This window comes from Rhinatrema bivittatum, chromosome 2 (genome assembly GCF_901001135.1).
Source record: "Rhinatrema bivittatum chromosome 2, aRhiBiv1.1, whole genome shotgun sequence".
Taxonomy (NCBI): domain Eukaryota; kingdom Metazoa; phylum Chordata; class Amphibia; order Gymnophiona; family Rhinatrematidae; genus Rhinatrema; species Rhinatrema bivittatum.
In genome coordinates, this window is record NC_042616.1 from 103,886,763 (window position 1) to 103,901,529 (window position 14,767).

General features: G+C 50.4%; 1 protein-coding gene across 1 annotated transcript in view; it reads right to left on the minus strand.

Moving 5' to 3' along the window:
- Positions 1-12,930, minus strand: part of NCAPG2 (non-SMC condensin II complex subunit G2) — a 327,980-nt gene extending 315,050 nt beyond the window's left edge. Inside the window, exon 1 of the mRNA XM_029588506.1 lies at positions 12,788-12,930. The gene's annotated coding sequence lies outside the window, so the exon portion shown is untranslated. The remainder of the gene's footprint in view (positions 1-12,787) is intronic.
- Positions 12,931-14,767: the final 1,837 nt, after the last annotated feature.

Consider the following 14,767-nt stretch of genomic DNA (forward strand, 5'->3'; position numbering starts at 1 on the left):
TCAAAAAAGGTTTGGATAAGTTCTTGGAGGAGAAGTCCATTAACGGCTATTAATCAAATTTACTTAGGGAATAGCCACTGCTATTAATTGCATCAGTAGCATGGGATCTTCTTAGTGTTTGGGTAATTGCCAGGTTCTTGTAGCCTGGTTTGGCCTCTGTTGAAAACAGGATGTTGGGCTTGATGGACCCTTGGCCTGACCCAGCATGGCAATTTATGTTCTAATGCTTATTCTAATTTTCTTCACATGGCTCCTTCTTCCAATTTTTTTTTTCACGTTCTTATCTATTTATATAATACACTAACAAACGTGCCACAGAAATACATAAATATCCTCATAAGGGACAAAAAAAAAAGCAACAAAAAACAGACCACAAAGTTTAGAGCAAGTATTGACAGACGTAAGTAGAGCCAAGCCCAGAAAGGGAGTAATAAAGAAGAAAAGAAAAGAAACTTCAAAAGGAAATATGTATCTTCCAGTAAGAACAGAGTGTTATTTCAATATATTACAAGACAGGAGAGAGCCAATTCCATCAATACCCTCTACCCATGATCAAGAGCTCTAAAATTAATAAAGGATCTAAGCTGAATAGGATCCAGGAAAACAAGTTTCTCCAAGGAAAAACTAACAATGCATTTACATGGAAAACGTAGGAAAAAAAAAAAACAAGCCACAAGATCAATATCCTCTTGTCGCATATCAAGAAAGGCTTTCCTACATGCCTGAGTAGCCCTTGAAAAATCAGGAAAAATTTGGAGTTTGCCACCCATGAAGAAAATATTATAGCAGAAAAATACAATCAGAGGATCAAATCCCAATCAAAATTTGAAGAAAAAGTCACAATAAGCGTGGATGACATATCCTCCCTAGTAGTCTCAAGGATGGTAGAAATGCCCAAAAGAGTCACTTCCAGAATTCAATATAGCTTAGGCAGCCCCTATACCTGCCAACCTTTTAGATGGAAAAAGGTAATAAGCCTTATGGATCGGAGGAAGAGTAGATAAAGTCCAAGAACATCTTTCATATAAGACTTGAAAAGTTCTTAAGGGGACACCATTGAGACCACAGGAAAATTAAATATTCTGAGATCAGACGATCTTGCAAAGTTCTAAAATGACTTCATCCTACGATGCATTGCAGAATTATCTTGAATTAAGGTATTATGAACAAAACCTTCTCAAGATCAGTTTCCAATGCTGAAATTTTCTCCATATGATAGTCCTGGGAGAATTCTGCGCTACTGCGAAGTGCAGAATTCCCCCCCTGTGCAGAATTGCCAAAGATGAAATGCCCCCATGTGCCGCGAACGGAGTGTGCTCTGCTCGTGACAAAGATGAAGGTCCCAGTGAGAGGGAATGTGTGCGTGTGAGAGGGGTGAGAGAGAGAGAACATGGGATGTGAAAGCGCGGGAGGATGCTTGAGTGTGGGTGCCAGAGAGAGGGAGCCTATACGAGATTGTGAAGGAGTGTATGTGTGGGTGAGAGATTGGGAGCTCGTGTGTATGAAAAAGGAATCGTGTGTATGTGAGGGTGCTAGCCTGTGTGAAGGGGTGCATGAGAGAGAGACATAGCTAGCCTGTGTGAGGATGTATGTGTGAGAGAGAATGGAAGCTTGTATGGGTGTGTATGCAAGAGAGAGGGACCCTGTATAAGGGGATGTGTGTGTGCGAGAGAGTGAGGGAGCCTGTATGAGGGTTTGTGTATGTGTATTAGAGAGAGGGAGCATGTGTGTGAGAGAGAGAGAGGGACAGAGGGAGTCTGAGAACAGGGTCAAACTCTGGGACTGGCGAAAGAGAGGAAGGGGTTGATCCTAGAGGTGGAAGGGAGAGATACTGGCAGGTGGAGGAGTTGGGGCCTGAGTGGGCAAAGTGGCCAGGGGAGTAGGGAGAGCGAGTGGAAGGAACACTCTTACAATGAATTTCTAGGGAAATTCTGCATCTCTAAGTAATAACTTTTTTCTGTATTAATTTAAAATGTAATGACTTAAAGACTCATGTAAATTGTGTTATTTTGACCAATATAACATTTGCAGAATTTTAAGTTTGTGTGTGCAGAATTCCCTCTGGAGTAATATTAACAGAACAGTCTCCAGAGATTGAATTCTAGTCACAAAAGTATTCACGGTGGCATTCAAAGAAATTAAGGGCTCCCGCACAGAGGAGAGCACGGTCCAAATATTCTCCAGAGTTATATAAGAAGAGGCAGGAAAGGGAAGGCTCAAAGTGGATAATGCAGCAGGGTCACCTTGAAGGAAAATTGCCGAGGTTCCAGTACCAGGTCCCGCGGCTACAACAGGGGTTTCAGCAGAGAACTGAAATACCCCAGAGTCTGATTGAAGCTGCAAAACTCCAGCACCACAACCCTGCTCTTCAGTGCCTTGGTAAATGCAACAGACAACCCTCAGTCAGCCTCCATCGACGGTCAGTGGCATCTCCTGCAAGCATCAGGGAAGGCAGAGTCCTGTCATCAGAGCTCAGCGAGAGCAGCTCTTCAGGCCATCGCACCACACCGCTCCCCCGGAAGCAGCGGCATAGAAGATCAATCCCACAGGTGTAAACACAAGGAGTAACTCTGGAATCGTCGACTGACACGAAACAGAACTTGACAGAGAAGCAGGGGGATCCCCTCGAAGCTTACCGCGTCTTTTCACCATAATTTGAGGAAAAAAAGGTAAAGAAAATGAAAGTCACTGGAGTGCTCTCACTCAGCGTCCTCACCCGACACCATCTTGGGTGGGCCTCTTCCTTCCAATTTTTGAAGAAAGTTTTTTGTCTAAAATAGCCTCTTTCACTTCACCTTTTAACCAAGCTGGTAGTCATTTGGCCTTCCTTCCATCTTTCTTAAATGTGTGGAGTACATCTGGACTGCACTTCTAAGATGGTATTCTTAAAACAATGTCCATACCTGTTGTACATGCTTAACATTTCAGATATTTCTAATTTTATCAGTCTCCCTTTTGAAAATTTACTGTTAGATCTGTAGATCTATTGTCCCTCTACCAGTCATTAAATCAAATTTGATTATGTTATGATCACTATTGCCAAGCAGTCCTACCACCGTTACCTCGCTCACCAAATCCCACTAAGAATTAGATCTAAAATAGATTCCTCTTGTTGGTTCCTGAACCAATTGCTCCATGAAGCAGTCATGGAGAAAGGTACATGTGAGAGGGCAAAAGCACTGGGCAGAGGCATAGGTCAACAGCTGAAGTTAGTGGTGCACCAGAAAAATGATGTGCTGCTAGGTGCCTTAAACACAGTCCACCCTTCTACATTATCTTATGAGCACTACTTTCTTTGATGCAAAAAGCCTATCAATTTTATGCTCAAAGCAACCTAATCCTTAGAAGGAAAATTAGCTAAAGTCCATCCCTTAAAATAATCACCTAATCTACTAAACAGCAATTACAATAAAATATGTAAATAAAAAACATATTTTCTGCAAGAACATTCAAACTCATTTTCTGCATGCAAATGAGATAAAGAGCAAATTTCTGTTTAAAATAGAAATGAGGAAAAGAGGACCATAATGCCATAAAAGCCATAAATTTTCACAGCAAGAATTCAAGTTTCACAAGAAATGGACCTTTAAAATACAAACCTTTACCAAATCTATATAAATAAAAATGTAAATGTTCATTTGTTCAAAATCTTATATCTCCGAAAGTTCTTCACCAATTGCTTTCAAATTTTGACACAACGTTGCATTTGATTTTGCGCGTGTTTTTATATACCTATATTATATAGATGTCACACCTGTGACAGGTAAAAACATGCTTTTTGGGAAAAACAGCGCCATCTGTTGGACGAAAAGCATCACACGCTATCTCTGACAGACGGACCGCAAATGCACAGTAGAGAGCAGCTCTACCGCGCATGTGCGGACCATAGAGCTCTTTGCTATTTACTGGGTGGCACAGACGAGAGGAGAAAAGGGCAGATGAATCGCCGCTCCGAGAAACGGCTCAGCCCGTTCCGCCGCTGGGGAAGGGGGGAGGGAGTAGGGACTGCCGGACAGTTACACACAGGAGGAGGAAAGGGTCAAAGAGTCGCCGAGCCAGTCCGTCCACCGCCGGGGAAGGGGGGGAGGGAGTTGGGACGGCCGGAGCAGAGCTAATGCGCATTGTGAAATAAACCAGACTGAGCCAGGGCAACGCGTGGCTGGGTACAGCTAGTACAAAATAAATATGTGCCAACAAAAACTATACTGGAAACTGTATTATGCTATGCAACAATAAAAGAACAAAATAATTCCTCACAAATCAAGCAAAGAATCAAGAAATATAAAACATAATATTAAATCCATGCAAAACCGAACATCCAATAATTTTAAAAAACTTGCATAAAATGTTTTAATATTTCCCAAAAAACAATTAAATATTTCAAAACAATAGAAAAAGAAAATTATTACTTACCTGCTAATTTTCATTCCTGTAGTACCATGGATCAGTCCAGACCGTGGGTTATGTCCCCAATCCAGCAGATGGAGTCAGCCCAAAGCTTTGAGGGGGCGTCACCATAAGTACTACTACCCGCTCTGCAGGAGTTCAGTATCGAGTATATCAAAGCCCGAGTAAACAGAAACCCCCTGATTGGATCAAGTTGAAACAAGACGGCAACAATAAGCCGCTGAATTGAAATAGAGAAACTGGAACCTTCCCACCAACGGGTGGGGGCCACGAACATAGCGTGTCAACCTCCATTAACAGTGAAAACTGGAAACACGTGAAAAACCACAACAGGAAGATACTGTAACATGAGGAACAGCTGAGGAGAATCAGCCCCAAAGACAGCTGAGCAGGAGTAGAACCCAAATGCGGTGGGCGTCTGGACTGATCCATGGTACTACAGGAACGAAAATTAGCAGGTAAGTAATAATTTTCTTTTCCCTGTACGTACCTGGATCAGTCCAGACCGTGGGATGTACCCAAGCTTCCCTAAACCGGGTGGGGTCCTGCGAGGCCCGCTCGTAGAACTTGTTCGCCAAAGTGTCCATGGACGGACGAGGCGAGATGTAGTCTATAGTGTCTCGAGAACGTGTGCAACGATTTCCAGGTGGCCGCTCTACAGATTTCTTGCGAAGACACCGAGCGACTCTCCGCCCAGGAGGCCGCCTGAGAACGTGTGGAATGTGCTACAATGCCGGGCGGGGGAGCCCGCCCCATCCCAATGTAGGAAGCGGCAATGCCGGCCTTCAGCCATCTGGCAATGGTCGTCTTCGAGGCCTGAGATCCCTTCCGGGGACCGGACCAAAGGACGAAGAGATGGTCAGAAGTCCGGAAATCATTCGTAGCCTCCAGGTAAAGACGCAGAGTGCGTTTGACGTCAAGAAGACGTAGAGACCGCGGCTCCGACGAAGGGAAAGATGGAAGTTCCACCGTCTGATTCACATGGAACGCGGACACCACCTTCGGAAGGAAGGAGGGCACAGTACGAAGCGAGACTCCCGAATCGGAGAACCGGAGATAAGGTTCTCTGCACGACAGAGCCTGTAGCTCCGAAATACGCCGAGCGGAGCAGATGGCCACCAGGAACACAGCCTTGAGAGTGAGATCCTTGATCGTCGCATTCCGCAGAGGTTCAAACGGAGGTCCCGACATGGAACGTAGTACCAGATTGAGACTCCAAGAGGGACAAGGGTCCCGCAATGGGGGCCGTAAGTGCTTGACCCCCTTGAGAAAACGGACGATGTCCGGGTGCTGTAACAGAGATCCTCTGTCACGCAGGAGGGAGCCAAGAGCGGCCACTTGAACCCGAAGGGAGTTGAAAGCGAGTCCCTTGTCCACCCCTGCTTGTAGGAACTGGAGGATCTGGGGGACAGACGCCTCCGTGGGTCTGGTGTTCCGGCCGGTACACCACAGCTCGAACACCTTCCAGACTCGAACATAGGCCACCGACGTCGAAGTCTTCCGAGAATGCAGCAGCGTAGACACTATCGCCTCCGGGTAGCCCCGGAGGCGGCGCCTCTCAAAAGCCAGGCCGCAAGACAGAAGAGTTCTGCCTGGTCGAAAAATACCGGTCCCTGGTGGAGGAGGCGGGGAAGATGTCCCAGACGTATGGGCCCGTCGATTACCAGTTGGAGGAGGTTCGCAAACCAAGGCCGTCTTGGCCACTCTGGCGCGACGAAGATTACCGTCCCCTGATGAACCTCTATCCGGCGGATTAGTCTTCCCACCAGCGGCCACGGGGGGAACGCGTATAGGAGCAGATCGGCCGGCCACGGGAGCGCGAGAGCATCGACGCCCTCCGCCCCCCGCTCTCTCCGGCGACTGAAGAACCGAGGAGCCTTGGTGTTTTGGGCGGACGCCATGAGATCGAGGCGAGGAGATCCCCACCGCCGGACAAGCAACTGCATGGCCTCGTCGGAGAGGGACCACTCTCCGGGATCCAGAAACTGGCGGCTGAGGAAATCCGCCTGGACATTGTCTACTCCCGCGATGTGCGAGGCCGCCAGACGGCCCAGATGCCGTTCCGCCCACTGCATTAGCATCACTGCCTCGAGCGCGACCTGCGGACTGCGAGTGCCGCCCTGTCGGTTGATGTAGGCCACCGTTGTCGCATTGTCGGATAAGATTCTGACGTCCCGATTCCGAAGAAGAGGCAGGAAGTGGATGAGCGCCAGCCTGACCGCTCTGGTTTCCAGACGATTGATGGACCACTTCGACTCCTCCGCGGACCACGTCCCCTGCGTGGTGCTGCGGTCGCAGACTGCTCCCCAGCCTACGAGACTGGCGTCGGTGGTTACCACTACCCAATTTGGTAGATCGAGGGACACGCCGCGCGCCAGATGCTCCGGGACCATCCACCAGGACAAGCTGTTCCTGGCAAGCTGGGGCAGCGGGAGAATCACCTGGTAGTCCTGCGAAAGAGGTTTCCAACGGGAGAGGAGCACTCGTTGCAGAGGTCGGAGGTGCGCAAATGCCCAAGGGACCATGTCGATGGTGGAACCCATGACTCCCAGGAGCTGCAGATAGTCCCAGGAGGTGGGAGCTGGTAAGGCAGAAAACCGCTGTATGTGCTCCCGCAGGGCTTGCGCCTTGTCCTGGCGTAGGAAAACCGCGCCCAGACGGGTGTCGAAGGTCGCCCCCAAGAAGTCCAAGCGCTGCGAGGGCACGAGGGAGCTCTTGGAGAAGTTGACCACCCATCCCAGGGACTGCAGAAACTCTATCACCCTGGCCACCGCAGCCTGTCCATGCCGAAAAGACTTCGCTCTGATGAGCCAATCGTCCAGATAGGGGTGGACTAGAATACCCTCCTTCCGAAGGGCAGCCGCCACGACAACCATTATCTTGGTGAAGGTGCGCGGGGCCGTTGCCAATCCAAACGGAAGCGCCACAAACTGGAAATGCTGGTCCAGGATCTTGAAACGTAGCAGCCGATGATGCTCCCGCCGGATGGGGATGTGCAGGTAGGCCTCCGTCAGGTCCAAGGAGGCCAGAAACTCCCCTCGGTGTACCGCCGCGATCACCGAGCGCAGCGTTTCCATGCGGAACCGGACCACCCGAAGGGATTTGTTGACTTCCTTCAAGTCCAGAATGGGGCGGAAGGAACCGTCCTTCTTCGGTACCACGAAGTAGATGGAATAATGGCCCGAGCCCACCTCTCTGGAGGGTACGGGCACAATGGCGCCTATCTCCCACAATCTGTCCAGCGTCAACTGCACCGCCCTTCGCTTGACGGCCGAGCCGCAGGGAGAGAAAATGAACCATCCCTTTGGAGCGCGGGCAAACTCCAACGCGTAGCCGTGTCCTATGGTGTCCAGGACCCACTGGTCCGAGGTGATCCGCGCCCACTCCTCGTAGAAGAACGCCAGCCGCCCCCCAATCCTGGGGACGGCGGAGTGGGCGAGCTGAACATCATTGAGAGGACTTGAGAGAAGGTTGTCCCGCCGTGGGAGCGGAACGCGCGGGGCGGCGCCCACGAAAGGAGCGTGTCCAGGGCTGAGACCTGGAGGCAGAGGGCCTAGTCGCCGCCGGCCTGTAATTCCTGTAGCGCCTTTGTGCCCTGGCTCTGGTCCGGGAGGACGAGAATGCCCTGGTGGATCGATATCTGTCCTCCGGCAGGCGATGGACCGCGTTTTCCCCCAGAGATTTGATGATCTGGTCCAGATTCTCCCCGAACAGGAACTTACCCCTGAATGGCAGGGAACCCAGACTCGATTTGGAGGACGTGTCCGCCGCCCAGTTGCGTAGCCAGAGGAGTCGACGAGCCGCCACCACCAAGGCCATGGAGCGGGCGAGGATCCTAAAAAGATCATAGGAGGCGTCAGCCCCGTATGCCACCGCAGCTTCCAGCCTATCCGTCTGGGCGGCCTCCTCGGGTGGCAACACCTGCGAAGTGAGCAGTAGCTGCACCCAGAGGAGACTGGCCCACTGGGCAAGCGAGCTGCACATCGCCGCCCGCAGCCCCACTGCGGAAACCTCGAAGACCCGCTTGAGGAAGACTTCCAACTTGCGATCCTGCGTATCTCTTAGCGCCGCTCCACCCGTGACAGGTATGGTCGTCCACTTCGTGACCGCCGACACCGCGGAGTCCACCCTGGGTACCTTGATGAGATCCAGGAAATCTTCCGGCAGCGGGTACAGCCTCTCCATGGCGCGGCTGCCCTTCAGAGCCGCTTCCGGGGCATCCCATTCCCTGGTGAGAAGCTGCAGGAACGACTCGGACGAAGGGCTGCCAGTACGGGATCCCCCTTCTTGGAGGAAGTGACGACAGCGGGCGCAACGGGAGCTGGCGGGTCCGGAGGAGGATCGAGGTCCAATCCCTGAATGATTTGCGGAATTAGGTCATCCAGCTCTTCCCGCTGGAAGAGGCGCAGCGTGCGTGGATCCTCTCCCTCAGAAGTAGAGTCCCCTTGTCCCGAAGCTGCAGGATCCGCCCCAGGGGAAATTGGGGCCGACCCAGTCCCCCCCGAGGCCACAGGGAGCCGGGCGTGTACGGGGAGCTGTGGGGCCCCCACGCCCGCCGGAGCGGGGGGGGCCGAGGAGAGGGACGAAGGTCGCGGTAGCTTGGGTGGTGGAGGCCCCGCGGGAGCAGCCAGCTCCTGCAGGTACACTGTGTGCATCAGGCGGATAAACTCCGGGGAAAACCCCGGCCTACGCGGGGGGACCTCCGCGGGTGGGGGCCCCGGGGGACCCTGCCCCTGCGGGTCTTCCTCCGGATCCGTCTCCGGTAGTAAATTCGGGGGGGAGCCCTCTGAGGCTTCCCCATCCCCCAGCGCTGCCTGAGCTCCTTCAGGGCGCAGCGCATGTAAAATGGCCGCCGTTCCCGCCAGGAATGGGGGAGGAGCCGGCCCACGCCGCCCGGGCAAGGCTGCCATAGGGAGAGAATGAGTGAGGGTCCGAGATGTGCCTTCCCCCCCGGGGAGGCACCTAGCGCAGATCCCCTCCCTCGACACGCGCGATCCAGGCTCGCCGCAGGCCGAGCAACGCGCTGGCCGCGGCATCGAGATCGCGATGAAAAAAACAGTTCCCGGCAGCTAAAAACACCCAGGGCCTCGGGGGGGCCGCGAGACGAAGCGCCGCTGCGGGGGGGCCCGGATGGCCTGCACTACCCGCCGACGAGAAAAACGGAGCCGCGGGGGGGCCTTCCTGGCCGCACAACCCGCCGACCACTATCTCCCTGCTCCCCGCTGCAGCCCACGTGGAGCCGCAAAATGGCCGCGGGAGAGGGAGAAGACGCTGGTAGGCCGGTCCCACCGGCAACCGCGTCCACCTAACTAGAAAATAAAACAACAGCAGCAACAGAAAGCAACTTACCCCGGGGAGGCCACTAGCGCCGGGAAAGGAGAGAGAGAGAAACAGAGAAGCACAACAGGGAAGCCACGCCTCTCCAATTAAGTAATTAACTTTGTCTTTTTTTTTTTTTTAAATGAAAGACAACTTGATCCAAGCAACTAGTGCTAACAAAAGACAGAGAATAAAGCCCCAAAACAAGGGAAACACAAAAAGGTTATAGGTGATCGGGAGCAAGCCCAGATTCCCCTACTCGCATCTGCTGGAGTCAGAAGATACTGAACTCCTGCAGAGGGGGTAGTAGTACTTATGGTGACGCCCCCTCAAAGCTTTGGGCTGACTCCATCTGCTGGATTGGGGACATAACCCACGGTCTGGACTGATCCAGGTACGTACAGGGAACATCAAATTACACCCAATAATTAAAACTAATAAGGATTAAAAAAAAAAAAAATCTACTGCTTTCCATTCCTGGGACCTTTTGATTTCCCCTCACCTTGAGATCATCATAGACTGGGGAGGTAAGACCACACAAACTATCTCCTCTCTGATTCATACACACATACAAACATTCATTAGTTCAAACATGCCCTCTCTCATATACATGCCAATGTTTTCACACATATAGGCTCTTTCCCATGCATATGCCTATGAGAGCCTGTCTGTGACATACCAGGCCCTAGAACAGTAAAACACCACCTACTGGGCAAACATAAGAAGCCAGACTGCTACAAATCCCTACAGAGAAACTACACACAAGTCAAAATACTGCATCTCTGTCACTCATGCGCATCACAGACAAACCCTTACCAATTACTGAATAAGGGACTACAAATTAGAAACAGAAACATACAGACAAAACAAATGGAAAGCCAGAGAAACCAGACTCTGTGGAATATTGAAGAAAAAGCAAAATACAAATATATAATAAAGGTACATTCCCAAAGATGGCATATTCCAATTACTGAAAGGCAAAATTATTTTTTACCTTTCTGTCTGATTTTATTTTTCCAATTGGTTGGTCCCAGTCTTTTCCCCCTTGTCTATTTTTCTTACTCCTTTTTCAGGGTCTCTCTTATTTTGATTCATCTCTGCACTCCTGTCTTCTATCCTTTCTCCATACATACACACAGACTCTCTCACATACGCGCACTCTCACAGGTTTTCACTCTCTTATGCTCTCTCTCACATGCAGGTTCCCATTCCCACACATATGCAAGCTCTCACTCTTATATGCTCTCTTCCACACACAAGCTCTTACACTCACATGCTCCCAATCCCACAAAACACACACATAAGCTCTCACTGTTATATGTTGTCTCATAAACAGGCTCTCACACACAAATACAAGGTCTCTCACTTGCAGGCTCCCATTCCCATATATATGTACACAAAAAGGCTCTCAATCTCACATGCAAGCTGCCACTTTCTCACGCACACAGGCTCTCATTCTCACATGCTGTCTCATATGTAGGCTGCCATCCCCCCCCCCCCCCCCCCCATTCTGTCTCACAAAGCTTCATACTGCCACACAAACATAGGCTCTCACATGCAAGCTCCTACTCCCATACATACAGACACATTCTCAAATGCAGGCTGCCACTCTCACACATCCATACACTCCCATGTGCGCTCTCTCTCTCTCTCATATACACACACACACTCAGGCAGATTCCCATTCACATCCCCCCCCCCCCCAAAGCAGGCCCCCATTCACACACACCCAGGCAGGCCACCATTAACTCACATATACAAAGATAATACACAGGTAGGCTCCCTATTGGGTCCAGGAGGCCACTGGCAGCCTCGATCCCACTTGTGGCCGAGAAGAGAAACAGGCCCAGGAGGCCACAGGCGGCTGAGTAGAGGAAGGAGCCTATTCTCCCACTGCTCTTCCTGTGCCTGCCCTGCGCTATTCAAAACTAGTATATGCTGATCTTGCAATGCGCGAAATCAACAGAAAGCACAAGCTGGCCATACATGGTTTGAATGCCAGAAGGCCAGCACACTTAGAGGGGAGAAAGGGCTTCTTCCTCGTCTCTACTGCCAGCAGCCTCCCAGATATCTTCTTTCTTCAGCCGCCGACGAGATGGGTCCACCGGTGGCCTCATGGGCTTCTCCTCTTTGCCACCGGTGAGATGGGATCTGCCGGCAACCTCACAGGCCTCTGTCATCATTTTTCCTGATGTGCACCCAGTTGGTAATACACAGCATACCCCATTCTAAAGTTGCTGGTGCCTGTGCACTACGGATGCTACACCCATGGGTGGGGAGGGGGGTTACAGGTGTGAACACCAGGGAAGTGTGGGGTGAGAACTAAGGATGTGGCCTTTGCAGCGGCTTAGTTTGATAGAGGATAGAGTTTTGAATGAGAGCACGGAGGGTGGAAAAAGAAAATGTGGAGTTAGATCAATAGTTGTGGGGTGGAGGAAGCGTGTGGGCCACTGTGGAGTGAAAGCACTGGTGGGGGGGGGGGGGGGGGGAACAAAAGGAAATCTTGCATTAAGGTCCAATTAATCATTGATTGAATGCCGAGCTCCATCTCGTTATTAATGCGTTCTTTAACTGTAGCAATGAAACACAAACTAAGAACACCATTGAAGACAACTACAGCATAGATACGATGCCAATCAACACGGGCAACAGCACAATACAAGGCAAAACCCCCAGGTAATTGTAGACAAAATTTTAGCTCTCCTATAAGAGGTGACATAATAAAAAACCACGACTTAGTGTCTGGTCCATCAAGGTCTTTTCTCATAGAGAATAAGGAACTCTTAAAGGCATACAAAGGATATGACACTCCATAAGAAAACAATCAGCTCCTGATCACTTTATTCCCTGCCAAAGTCAAGAATGACTTAGACATTAGAGAGCTACAAACCTCTATCAGCAAATCCAGTTGAATCATAGATGATAGAAATGAGAATCCTAATGTCACCATCACCCGCCACAGAGGAGGTCAGGGCGCGGGAAAATATTATGCTGCCCTATGCCGCCATTGCTTCCTTGCCCTTATAAATGACAACAGATGCCCATGTGGGAGCGCACGTACCCTCTTGTCTTCACCTTCACCCGTTCCACCTTCCACTGCCCACTCCCGACACCGATTCAGAAGAGTCCGCGCGCCGCAATTCAAATCCCCCACAACCGCCAGACCGCGTCTCTTCCGGAAGGAGCGTCATGACGTTCGAGGAAGCCCACAGTCCCCGCCCCTCCATTGGCAGGCTGTGTGCAGCTGGGAAGGGATCTTTGTGTCGCGTTGTTGGTGGGGGGGCGGGGGGTGTGTTTACGTCTCATAGAGTTCAAGGTCGCCTCACATTGGAGGAGGGGATGTTGAATTGGAACCCACGAGTTTCTCTCGTTGTAGTTCGTGCCCCAGGCAAGTGGTGAGGGCATAATAGATGCTGGTGAAGTTGCCACAGTGTAAATGCTCATGGGTTGGTTTTCGTTTTGTCAACAAAAACGTACAAAGGGTCAATTAAACGTGCGTGCATTATCCTGAGTTGCTAGTTGTCTGTACATAGGAACTGGTAATCCATCGCTTGTCAGTTTTCTATCCTTTCTCTTTAATGCAATGAAAAAGTGGGAGCTGAACGATACCATTCATACTTTGGTGAAATAATATTCCAAGAATTTTGGACAAACTATTGTAGGGAAAGCAGGATGATAAATCCGCCGATTGTTTTTTAGAAACACTCCCTGTTTAGGCTTTGTCCCTCTCAAATGTATTGTCCTCTATTGAGATTCATTAAAGCTTTGACTCTTCCAGGTCTGGGATGCCTGCAGTAGTTATATTCCCTGGCAAGCCAGCTGGATGGGAACCTAAGCAAATGTCATAGGACAGCACTAGGTCATCAGACCAATTCTGAACCTCTGGTTTTCTCAATGAAGTTAAAAGTACATAAACGAGAGAAAATTTCAAAAAATGATTACATGCATAAAAGAGTAGCAATTAAATATTTGGCAGTAATGAAAATCATATATATACTAAATTGATAACTTCATCTTAACCATAAATTGTGTGTGTAAGTACAATCCCATAGTAACATGGGCATAAATTTTGTGTTGTATGTCCTATTACATGGTGGATGTTGACAGAAAACAACCAGTCAGCCCATCCAGTCTATTTACACTACAAGCATACCCAACTGTCATCCATAGTGTTATGTTTTGGTATGGATGTGAACCCTGGGCCAGAGTGAGAGGTGTCACCGCCCACAGGGAGCAGCCTTGTGGGCCTCACCGCCAGTAGGCGTGGTCTCAGTAGCTAGGACACAGCTGTAGTATAGACTTTATTATGGAAGAAAGCGTGGGGAATGCAGTAAAGGTGCCGTTCTTGAGCAGAACCCGTGGCGTGGGTACTGCAATCAAAGTACAGTTCTTAGCTGAGGGGTAAACCCAGGAAGGTACCTCAGAGACAATCCAGTAGTGGTCCGCAGCGCGGGGTATGCCAGACAGTCTTCCCAATAGAGTAGTAAATATCTCTGGTGTGCAGATCCGGTAGTGGCCTGCAGCGCGGGGTTCGCCGAGGATGACTGTACGAGGCAGATGGTGTAGAGGAGGTCTGAGGTCCTGGATCCCGGAAGTACTTGAAGAAGAAATAGCAATTCTCCTGCAGCGCAGGGTAGGTGTAGCGAATCCTACTGGTGAGAATGCACTGGTGGCCTGAGGCTCGGGATACACTGCAGAGAGAGAATCCCAGCAAGGCTTGGCAGACATGAAGCAAGATGAACTCACAAGGCTTAGTTCCAGAGGGACAAGGCAGGAAGGCCCTCCAAGAAGCAGATAGCCTAGGAACGCAGAAGAGCCCCCGAGGAGCGGGTACTCAGAGTGTTCCCCACTGAGACAGGAACAGGAAATCCAAGGAGAAGTGGATTCAGCAATGAGGAGAACTCTTTGCTAACTCGTCTGAGTGTAGGGCCAGTCAGCTTAAATACAGCGAGGCGGTGATGTCATGCCCCCGAGGTTCCCGCCCTGACATGTATTAAAGATGGCCCATGCATGCACATGTGCTAGGTGACATTCCCATGCG